The following is an 11,331-nucleotide window of genomic DNA, read 5'->3' as shown; positions in this document are numbered from 1 at the left end:
GAGCGAGCTTTTTGCATCACGCAACTGATGGCAGTGCAACGAAGAGAGCACAAGAAAAACACAACACATTCTCTCCACCCTGAAGGAACCTTTCTACTGCTCGAACAAAAGGAGATTAAATATGCATGAGAGGTTGAAGCGATATCAGCGATAAGCAAATAAACTTTAGCATAAAAGAGACACGAATGGGCCCACTGTACAGGACAGTTACATAAGATAAACGTCCTGTGGGGCGAGCTCTTTGCATCACGCAACTGATGGCGGTACAATGAAGCGAGCAGAAGAAAAACATAGCACATTCTCTCCACCCTGAAGGAACCATTCTCCTGCTCAAACAAAAGGAGATTAAATATGCATGAGAGGTTGAAGCGAAATCAGCGATGAGCAAATAAACTTGAGCAAAAAAGAGACACGAAAACACAATCGGCGCCGCTGTACAGGACAGTTACATCAGATAAACTTGCTGTGGGGCGAGTTTTAGCATCACGCAACTGATGGCGGTGCAACGAAGAGAGCACAAGAAAAACAACACCTTCTCTTCACCCTGAAGGAACCTGTCCGCTGCTCGAACAAAGGGAGTTAAAATTTGCATGGGAGGTTGAAGCGATATCAGCGACGAGCAAAGAAACTTGAGCATAAAAGAGTCACGAACACACAATCGGGCCCACTGTACCGGACAGTTACATCTGATAAACGGCCTGTGGGGCGAGCTTCTTGCATCACGCAACTGATGGCGGTGCAATGAAGCGAGCACAACCAAAACATAACACATTCTCTCCACCCTGAAGGAACCTGTCCGCTGCTCGAACAAAAGGAGATAAAATTTGCATGGGAGGTTGAAGCGATATCAGCGACCAGCAAAAAATCTTGACATAAAAAGACACGAACATGCAATCGGGCCCACTGTACGTGACAATTACATCAAATAAACGTCCTGTGGGGCGAGCTTTTTGCATCACGCCACTGATGGCGGTGCAACGAAGAGAGCACAAGAAAAACAACACATTCTCTCCACCCTGAAGGAACCAGTCTCCTGCTCAAACAAAAGGAGATTAAATATGCATGAGAGGTTGAAGCGAAATCAGCGATGAGCAAATAAACTTGAGCAAAAAAGAGACACGAACACACAATCGGGCCCATTGTACAGGACAGTTACATCAGTTAAACGTCCTTTGGGGTGAGCTCTTTCCATCACGAAACTGATGACGGTGCAACGAAGAGAGCACAAGAATAACACACTTTCTCTCCACCGTGAAGGAACCTGTATGCTGCTCGAACAAAAGGAGATAAAATTTGCATCTGAGGTTGAAGCGATATCAGCGATGAGCAAATAAACTTGAGCATAAAAGAGACGCGAACATACAATCGAGTCCACAGTACAGGACAGTTACATCAGATAAATATCCTGTGGGGCGAGCTTTTTGCATCACGCCACTGATGGCGGTGCAACGAAGAGAGCACAAGAAAAACACACTTTCTCTCCACCCTGAAGGAACCTGTCCGCTGCTCGAACAAAAGGAGATAAAATTTGCATGGGAGGTTGAAGCGATATCAGCGACGAGCAAAAAATCTTGAGCATAAAAGAGACACGAACATGCAATCGGGCCCACTGAACAGGACAGTTACACCAGACAAACGTCTTGTGGGGCAAGCTTTTTGCATCACGCAACTGATGGCGGTGCAACGAAGAGAGCACAAGAAAAACACAACACATTCTCTCCACCCTGAAGGAACCAGTCTCCTGCTCAAACAAATTTAGATTTAATTTGCATGGGAGGTTGAAGCGATATCAGCGATGAGCAAACAAACTTAAGCATAAAAGAGACACAAACGGCCCACTGTAAAGGACAGTAACATAAGATAAACGTCCTGTAAGGAGAGCTTTTTGCATCACGCAACTGATGGCGGTGCAATGAAGTGAGCAGAAGAAAAACACAACACATTCTCTCCACCGTGAAGGAATCAGTATCCTGCTCAAACAAAAGGAGATTTAATTTGCATGGGAAGCTGAAGCGATATCAGCGATGAGCAAATAAACTTGAGCATAAAAGAGACACGAACATACAATCGGGCCTAGTGTACAGGACAGTTACATCAGTTAAACGTCCTGTGGGGCGAGCTGTTTGCATCACGAAACTGATGGCGGTGCAACGAAGAGAGCACAAGAAAAACAACACATTCTCTCCGCCCTGAAGGAACCAGTCTTCTGCTCAAACAAAAGGAGTTAAAATTTGCATGGGAGGTTGAAGCGATATTAGCGACAAGCAAAAATTATTGAGCATGAGAGACACGAACATGCAATCGGGACCACTGTACGGGACAGTTACATCAAATAAATGTCCTGTACGGCGAGATTTTTGCATCACGCCACTGATGGCGGTGCAACGAAGAGAGCACAAGAAAAAAACAACACATTCTCTCCACCCTGAAGGAGCCAGTCTCCTGCTCAAACAAAAGGAGATTAAATTTGCATTGGAGGTCGAAGCGATATCAGCGATGAGCAATTAAATTTGAGCATAAAAGAGACACGGACATACAATCGGGCCCATTGTACAGGACAGTTACATCAGTTAAACGTCCTGTGGGGCGAGCTGTTTCCATCACGAAACTGATGGCGGTGCAACGAAGAGAGCACAAGAAAAACAACACATTCTCTCCGCCCTGAAGGAACCAGTCTTCTGCTCAAACGAAAGGAGATTAAATTTGCATGGGAGGTTGAAGCCATATCAGCGATAAGCAAATAAACTTGAGCATAAAAGTGACGCGAACATACAATTGGGTCTACAGTACAGGACAGTTACATCAAATAAACGTCCTGTGGAGCGAGCTTTTTGCATCACGCAACTGATGGCAGTGCAACGAAGAGAGCACAAGAAAAACACAACACATTCTCTCCACCCTGAAGGAACCTTTCTACTGCTCGAACAAAAGGAGATTAAATATGCATGAGAGGTTGAAGCGATATCAGCGATAAGCAAATAAACTTTAGCATAAAAGAGACACGAATGGGCCCACTGTACAGGACAGTTACATAAGATAAACGTCCTTTGGGGCGAGCTCTTTGCATCACGCAACTGATGGCGGTACAATGAAGCGAGCAGAAGAAAAACATAGCACATTCTCTCCACCCTGAAGGAACCATTCTCCTGCTCAAACAAAAGGAGATTAAATATGCATGAGAGGTTGAAGCGAAATCAGCGATGAGCAAATAAACTTGAGCAAAAAAGAGACACGAAAACACAATCGGCGCCGCTGTACAGGACAGTTACATCAGATAAACTTGCTGTGGGGCGAGTTTTAGCATCACGCAACTGATGGCGGTGCAACGAAGAGAGCACAAGAAAAACAACACCTTCTCTTCACCCTGAAGGAACCTGTCCGCTGCTCGAACAAAGGGAGTTAAAATTTGCATGGGAGGTTGAAGCGATATCAGCGACGAGCAAAGAAACTTGAGCATAAAAGAGACACGAACACACAATCGGGCCCACTGTACCGGACAGTTACATCTGATAAACGGCCTGTGGGGCGAGCTTCTTGCATCACGCAACTGATGGCGGTGCAATGATGCGAGCACAACCAAAACATAACACATTCTCTCCACCCTGAAGGAACCTGTCCGCTGCTCGAACAAAAGGAGATAAAATTTGCATGGGAGGTTGAAGCGATATCAGCGACCAGCAAAAAATCTTGACATAAAAAGACACGAACATGCAATCGGGCCCACTGTACGTGACAATTACATCAAATAAACGTCCTGTGGGGCGAGCTTTTTGCATCACGCCACTGATGGCGGTGCAACGAAGAGAGCACAAGAAAAACAACACATTCTCTCCACCCTGAAGGAACCAGTCTCCTGCTCAAACAAAAGGAGATTAAATATGCATGAGAGGTTGAAGCGAAATCAGCGATGAGCAAATAAACTTGAGCAAAAAAGAGACACGAACACACAATCGGGCCCATTGTACAGGACAGTTACATCAGTTAAACGTCCTTTGGGGTGAGCTCTTTCCATCACGAAACTGATGACGGTGCAACGAAGAGAGCACAAGAATAACACACTTTCTCTCCACCGTGAAGGAACCTGTATGCTGCTCGAACAAAAGGAGATAAAATTTGCATGGGAGGTTGAAGCGATATCAGCGACGAGCAAACAAACTCGAACAAAAAAGAGACACGAACACACAATCGGGCCCATTGTACAGGACAGTTACATCAGATAAACGAACTGTGGGGCGAGATTTTGCATCACGCAACTGATGGCGGTGCAGTGAAGTGAGCAGAAGAAAAACACAACACATTCTCTCCACCCTGAAGGAACCAGTGTCCTGCTCAAATAAAAGGAGATTAAATTTGCATGGGAGGTTGAAGCGATATCAGCGATGAGCAAATAAACTTGAGCATAAAAGAGACACGGACATACAATCGGGCCCACTGCACAGAACAGTTACTTCAGATAAACGTCCTGTGGGGTGAGCTTTTTGCATCACGCAACTGATAGCGGTGCAACGAAGAGAGCTCAAGAAAAACAATACATTCTCTCCACCCTGAAGGAACCAGTCTCCTGCTCAAACAAAAGGAGATTAAATTTGCATGGGAGGTTGAAGCGATATCAGCGATGAGCAAATAAACTCGAACAAAAAAGAGACACGAACACACAATCGGGCCCATTGTACAGGACAGTTACATCAGATAAACGAACTGTGGGGCGAGATTTTGCATCACGAAACTGATGGCGGTACAACGAAGAGAGCACAAGAAAAACACACTTTCTCTCCACCCTGAAGGAACCTGTCCGCTGCTCGAACAAAAGGAGATAAAATTTGCATGGGAGGTTGAAGCGATATCAGCGACGAGCAAAAAATCTTGAGCATAAAAGAGACACGAACATGCAAACGGGCCCACTGTACGCGACTGTTTCATCAAAAAAACGTCCTGTGTGGTGAGATTTTTGCATCACGGCACTGATATCAGGCGGTGCAACGAAGAGAGCACAAGAAAAACACAACACATTCTCTCCACCCTGAAGGAACCAGTCTCTTGCTCAAACAAAAAGAGATTAATTTTGCATGGGAGGTTGAAGCGATATCAGCGATGAGCAAATAAACTTGAGCATAAAAGAGACACAAACGGCCCTCTGTAAAAGACAGTTACATCAGATAAACGTCCTGTGGGGCGAGTTTTTTGCATCACGCAACTGATGGCGGTGCAATGAAGTGAGCAGAAAAAAACACAACACATTCTCTCCACCCTGAAGGAACCAGTCTCCTGCTCAAACAAAAGGAGATTAAATTTGCATGGGGGTTGAAGCGATATCAGCGATGAGCAAATAAACTTTAGCATAAAAGAGACACAAACGGGCCCACTGTACATGACAGTTACATCAGATAAGCGTCCTGTGGGGCGAGCTTTTTGCATCACGAAACTGATGGTGGTGCAATGAAGCGAGCAGAAGAAAAACACAACACATTCTTTCCACCCTGAAGGAACCTGTCCGCTGCTCGAACAAAAGGAGATAAGATTTGCATGGGAGGTTCAAGCGATATCAGCGGCGAGCAAAAAATCTTGAGCATAAAAGACACACGAACATGCAATCGGGCCCACTGTACGGGACAGTTACATCAAATAAACGTCCTGTGGGGCGAACTTTTTGCATCACGCCACTGATGGCGGTGCAACGAAGAGAGCACAAGAAATACACAACACATTCTCTCCACCCTGAAGGAACCAGTCTCCTGCTCAAACAAAATTAGATTAAATTTGGATGGGAGGTTGAAGCGATATCAGCGGTGAGCAAATATACTTGAGCATAAAAGAGACACGAACATACAATCGGGCCCAGTGTACAGGACAGTTACATCAGTTAAACGTCCTGTGAGGGCGAGCTTCTTGCATCACGAAACTGATGGCGGTGCAACGGAGAGAGCACAAGAAAAACAACACATTCTCTCCACTCTGAAGGAACCAGTCTTCTGCTCAAACAAAAGGAGATTAAATTTGCATGGGAGGTTGAAGCGATATCAGCGATGAGCAAACAAACTTAAGCATAAAAGAGACACAAACGGCCCACTGTAAAAGACAGTTACATAAGATAAACGTCCTGTGTGGAGAGCTTTTTGCATCACGCAACTGATGGCGGTTCAATGAAGTGAGCAGAAGGAAAACAAAACACATTCTCTCCACCCTGAAGGAACCAGTATCCTGCTCAAACAAAAGGAGATTCAATTTGCATGGGAGTATGAAGCGATATCAGCGATGAGCAAATAAACTTGAGCATAACAGAGACACGAACATACAATCGGGCCCAGTGTACAGGACAGTTACATCAGTTAAACGTCCTGTGCGGCGAGCTGTTTGCATCACGAAACTGATGGCGGTGCAACGAAGAGAGCACAAGAAAAACAACACATTCCCTCCGCCCTGAAGGAACCAGTCTTCTGCTCAAACAAAAGGAGATTAAACTTGCATGGGAGGTTGAAGGGATATCAGCGATGCGCAAATAAACTTGAGCATAAAAGAGACGCGAACATACAATCAAGTCCACAGTACAGGACAGTTACATCAGATAAACATCCTGTGGGGCGAGCTTTTTGCATCACGCAACTGATGGCGGTGCAACGAAGAGAGCACAAAAAAAACACAACACATTCTCTCCACCCTGAAGGAACCTTCCTCCTGCTCGAACAAAAGGAGATTAAATTTGCATCTGAGGTTGAAGCGATATCAGCGATGAGCAAATGAACTTGAGCATAAAAGAGACACGAACATACAATCGGGCCCACTGTACTGGACAGTTACATCAGATAAGCGTCCTGTGGGGCGAGCTTTATGCATCACGCAACTGATGGCGGTGCAACGGAGAGAGCACAAGAAAAACAACCCATTTTCTTCACCCTGAAGGAACCAGTCTTCTGCTCAAACAAAAGGAGATTAAATTTGCGTGGCAGGTCGAAGCGATATCAGCAACGAGCAAACAAACTTAACCATAAAAGAGGCACAAACGGCCCACTGTAAAAGACAGTTACATCAGATAAACGTCCTGTGGGGAGAGCTTTTTGCATCTCGCAACTGATGGCGGTGCTACGAAGAGAGCACAAGAAAAACACAACACATTCTCTCCACCCTGAAGGAACCAGTCTCCTGCTCAAACAAAATTAGATTAAATTTGCATGGGACGTTGAAGCGATATCAGCGATGAGCAAATAAACTTTAGCAAAAAAGAGACACGAACGGGCCCACTGTACAGGACAGTTACATAAGATAAACGTCCTCTTGGGCGAGCTTTTGCATCACGCAACTGATGTCGGTGCAGTGAAGCGAGCAGAACAAAACATAACACATTCTCTCCACCCTGAAGGAACCAGTTTCCTGCTCAAATAAAAGGAGATTAAATACGCATGAGAGGTTGAAGCGAAATCAGCGATGAGCAAATAAACTTGAGCAAAAAAGAGACACGAGCACACAATCGGGCCCACTGTACGGGACAGTTACATCAAATAAACGTCCTGTGGGGCGAACTTTTTGCATCACGCCACTGATGGCGGTGCAACGAAGAGAGCACAAGAAATACACAACACATTCTCTCCACCCTGAAGGAACCAGTCTCCTGCTCAAACAAAATTAGATTAAATTTGGATGGGAGGTTGAAGCGATATCAGCGATGAGCAAACAAACTTAAGCATAAAAGAGACACAAACGGCCCACTGTAAAACACAGTTACATCAGATAAACGTCCTGTGGGGCGAGCTTTTTGCATCACGCAACTGATGGCGGTGCAGTGAAGTGAGCAGAAGAAAAACACAACACATTCTCTCCACCCTGAAGGAACCAGTCTCCTGCTCAAACAAAAGGAGATTAAATTTGCATTGGAGGTTTAAGCGATATCAATGATGAGCACATAAACTTGAGCATAAACGAGACACGAACATACAATCGGGCTCACTATACAGGACAGTTACATCAGATAAACGTCCTGTGGGGCGAGCTTTTTGCATCACGCAACTGATGGTGGTGATTGACCGACTAGCCCAACAACGTACGCTCTTAAACTACGAAAAGAGCACAAAAAAACGCAACACGCTCTCTCCACCCTGAAGGAACCAGTCTCCTGCTCAAACAAAAAGAAATTAAATTTGCATGGGAGGTTGAAGCGATATCAGCGATGAGCCAACAAACTTTAGCATAAAAGAGACGCAAACGGGCCCACTGTACAGAACAGTTATATCAGAAAAACGTCCTCTGGGGCGAGCGTTTTGCATCACGCAACTGATGGCGGTGCAATGAAGCGAGCAGAAGAAAAACACAACACATTCTCTGCACCCTGAAGGAACCAGTCTCCTGCTAAAACAAAAGGAGATTAAATTTGCATGGGAGGTTGAAGCGATATCAGCGATGAGCAAATATACTTGAGCATAAAAGAGACACGAACATACAATCGGGCCCAGTGTACAGGACAGTTACATCAGATAAACTTACTGTGGGCCGAGCTTTTTGCATCACGCAACTGATGGCGGTGCAACGAAGAGAGCACAAGAAAAACACAAATCCTTCTCTCCACCCTGAAGGAACCTGTCCGCTGCTCGATCAAAATTAGATTAAATTTGCATGGGACGTTGAAGCGATATCAGCGATGAGCAAATAAACTTTAGCAAAAAAGAGACACGAACGGGCCCACTGTACAGGACAGTTACATAAGATAAACGTCCTGTTGGGCGAGCTTTTTGCATCACGCAACTGATGTCGGTGCAGTGAAGCGAGCAGAACAAAACATAACACATTCTCTCCACCCTGAAGGAACCAGTTTCCTGCTCAAACAAAAGGAGATTAAATATGCATGAGAGGTTGAAGCGAAATCAGCGATGAGCAAATAAACTTGAGCAAAAAAGAGACACGAGCACACAATCGGGCCCACTGTACAGGACAGTTGCATCAGATAAACTTACTGTGGGGCGAGCTTTTTGCATCACGCAACTGATGGCGGTGCACCGAAGAGAGCACAAGAAAAACACAAATCCTTCTCTCCACCCTGAAGGAACCTGGCCTAGCTCGAACAAAAGGAGATATGATTTGCATGGGAGGTTCAAGCGATATCAGCGACGAGCAAAAAATCTTGAGCAAAAAGAGACACAAACATGCAATCGGGCCCACAGTACGGGACAGTTACATCAAATAAACGTCCTGTGGGGCGAACTTTTTGCATCACGCCACTGATGGCGGTGCAACGAAGAGAGAGCACAAGAAATACACAACACATTCTCTCCACCCTGAAGGAACCAGTCTCCTGCTCAAACAAAATTAGATTAAATTTGGATGGGAGATTGAAGCGATATCAGCGGTGAGCAAATATACTTGAGCATAAAAGAGACACGAACATACAATCGGGCCCAGTGTACAGGACAGTTACATAAGTTAAACGTCTTGTGGGGGCGAGCTTCTTGCATCACGAAACTGATGGCGGTGCAACGGAGAGAGCACAAGAAAAACAACACATTCTCTCCACTCGGAAGGAACCAGTCTTCTGCTCAAAGAAAAGGAGATTAAATTTGCATGGGAGGATGAAGCGATATCAGCGATGAGCAAATAAACTTTAGCATAAAAGAGACACGAACGGGCCCACTGTACAGGACAGTTACAAAAGATAAACGTCCTGTGGGGCGAGCTCTTTGCATCACGCAAGTGATGGCGGAACAATGAAGCGAGCAGAAGAAAAACATAACACATTCTCTCCACCCTGAAGGAACCATTCTCCTGCTCAAACAAAAGGAGATTAAATATGCATGAGAGGTTGAAGCGAAATCAGCGATGAGCAAATAAACTTGAGCAAAAAAGAGACACGAAAACACAATCGGGCCCGCTGTACAGGACAGTTACACTAGACAAACGTCCTGTGGGGCAAGCTTTTTGCATCACGCAACTGATGGCCGTGCAACGAAGAGAGCACAAGAAAAACACAACACATTCTCTCCAACCTAAAGGAACCAGTCTCCTGCTCAAACAAAATTAGTTTAAATTTGCATGGGAGGTTGAAGCGATATCAGCGATGAGCAAACAAACTTAAGCATAAAAGAGACACAAACGGCCCACTGTAAAAGACAGTTACATCAGATAAACGTCCCGTGGGGCGAGCTTTTTGCATCACGAAACTGATCGCGGTGCAATGAAGCGAGCAGAAGAAAAACACAACACATTCTCTGCACCCTGAAGGAACCAGTCTCCTGCTCAAACAAAAGGAGATTAAATTTGCATGGGAGGTTGAAGCGATATCAGCGACGAGCAAAAAATCTTGAGCATAATAGAGACACGAACATGCAATCGGGCCCACTGTACGGGACAGTTACATCAAATAAACGTCCTGTGTTGCGAGCTTTTTGCATCACGCCACTGATGGCGGTGCAACGAAGAGAGCACAAGAAAAACACAACACATTCTTTCCACCCTGAAGTAACCAGTCTCCTGCTCAAACAAAAGGAGATTAAATTTGCATGGGAGGTCGAAGCGATATCAGCGACGAGCAAAGAAACTTGAGCATAAAAGAGACACGAACACACAATCGGGCCCACTGTACCAACCAGTTACATCAGATAAATGTCCTGTGGGGCGAGCTGTTTGCATCACGAAACTGATGGCGGTGCAACGAAGAGAACACAAGAAAAACAACACATTCTCTCCGCCCTGAAGGAACCAGTCTTCTGCTCAAACAAAAGGAGATGAAATTTGCATGGGAGGTTGAAGCGATATCAGCGATGAGCAAATAAACTTGAACATAAAAGCGGCGCGAACATACAATCGAGCCTACTGTACAGGACAGTTACATCAGATAAACTTACTGTGGGGAGAGCTTTTTGCATCACGCAACTGATGGCGGTGCAACGAAGAGAGCACAAGAAAAACACACCTTCTCTCCAGCCTGAAGGAACCTGTCCGCTGCTCGAACAAAAGGAGATAAAATTTGCATGGGAGGTTGAAGCGATATTAGCGACAAGCAAAAACTCTTGAGCATAAGTGACACGAACATGCAATCGGGACCACTGTACGGGACAGTTATATCAAATAAACGTCCTGTGCGGCGAGATTTTTGCATCACGCCACTGATGGCGGTGCAACGAAGAGAGCACAAGAAAAACACAACACATTCTCTCCACCCTGAAGGAACCAGTCTCCTGCTCAAACAAAATAAGATTAAATTTGCATGGGAGGTTGAAGCGATATCAGCGATGAGCCAACAAACTTTAGCATAAAAGAGACGCAAACGGGCCCACTGTACAGAACAGTTATATCAGAAAAACGTCCTGTGGGGCGAGCGTTTTGCATCACGCAACTGATGGCGGTGCAATG

The sequence above is a fragment of the Amblyomma americanum genome, chromosome 5, assembly GCF_052857255.1.
Source record: "Amblyomma americanum isolate KBUSLIRL-KWMA chromosome 5, ASM5285725v1, whole genome shotgun sequence".
NCBI lineage: Eukaryota > Metazoa > Arthropoda > Arachnida > Ixodida > Ixodidae > Amblyomma > Amblyomma americanum.
Note: the sequence above shows the minus strand (reverse complement) of the source record.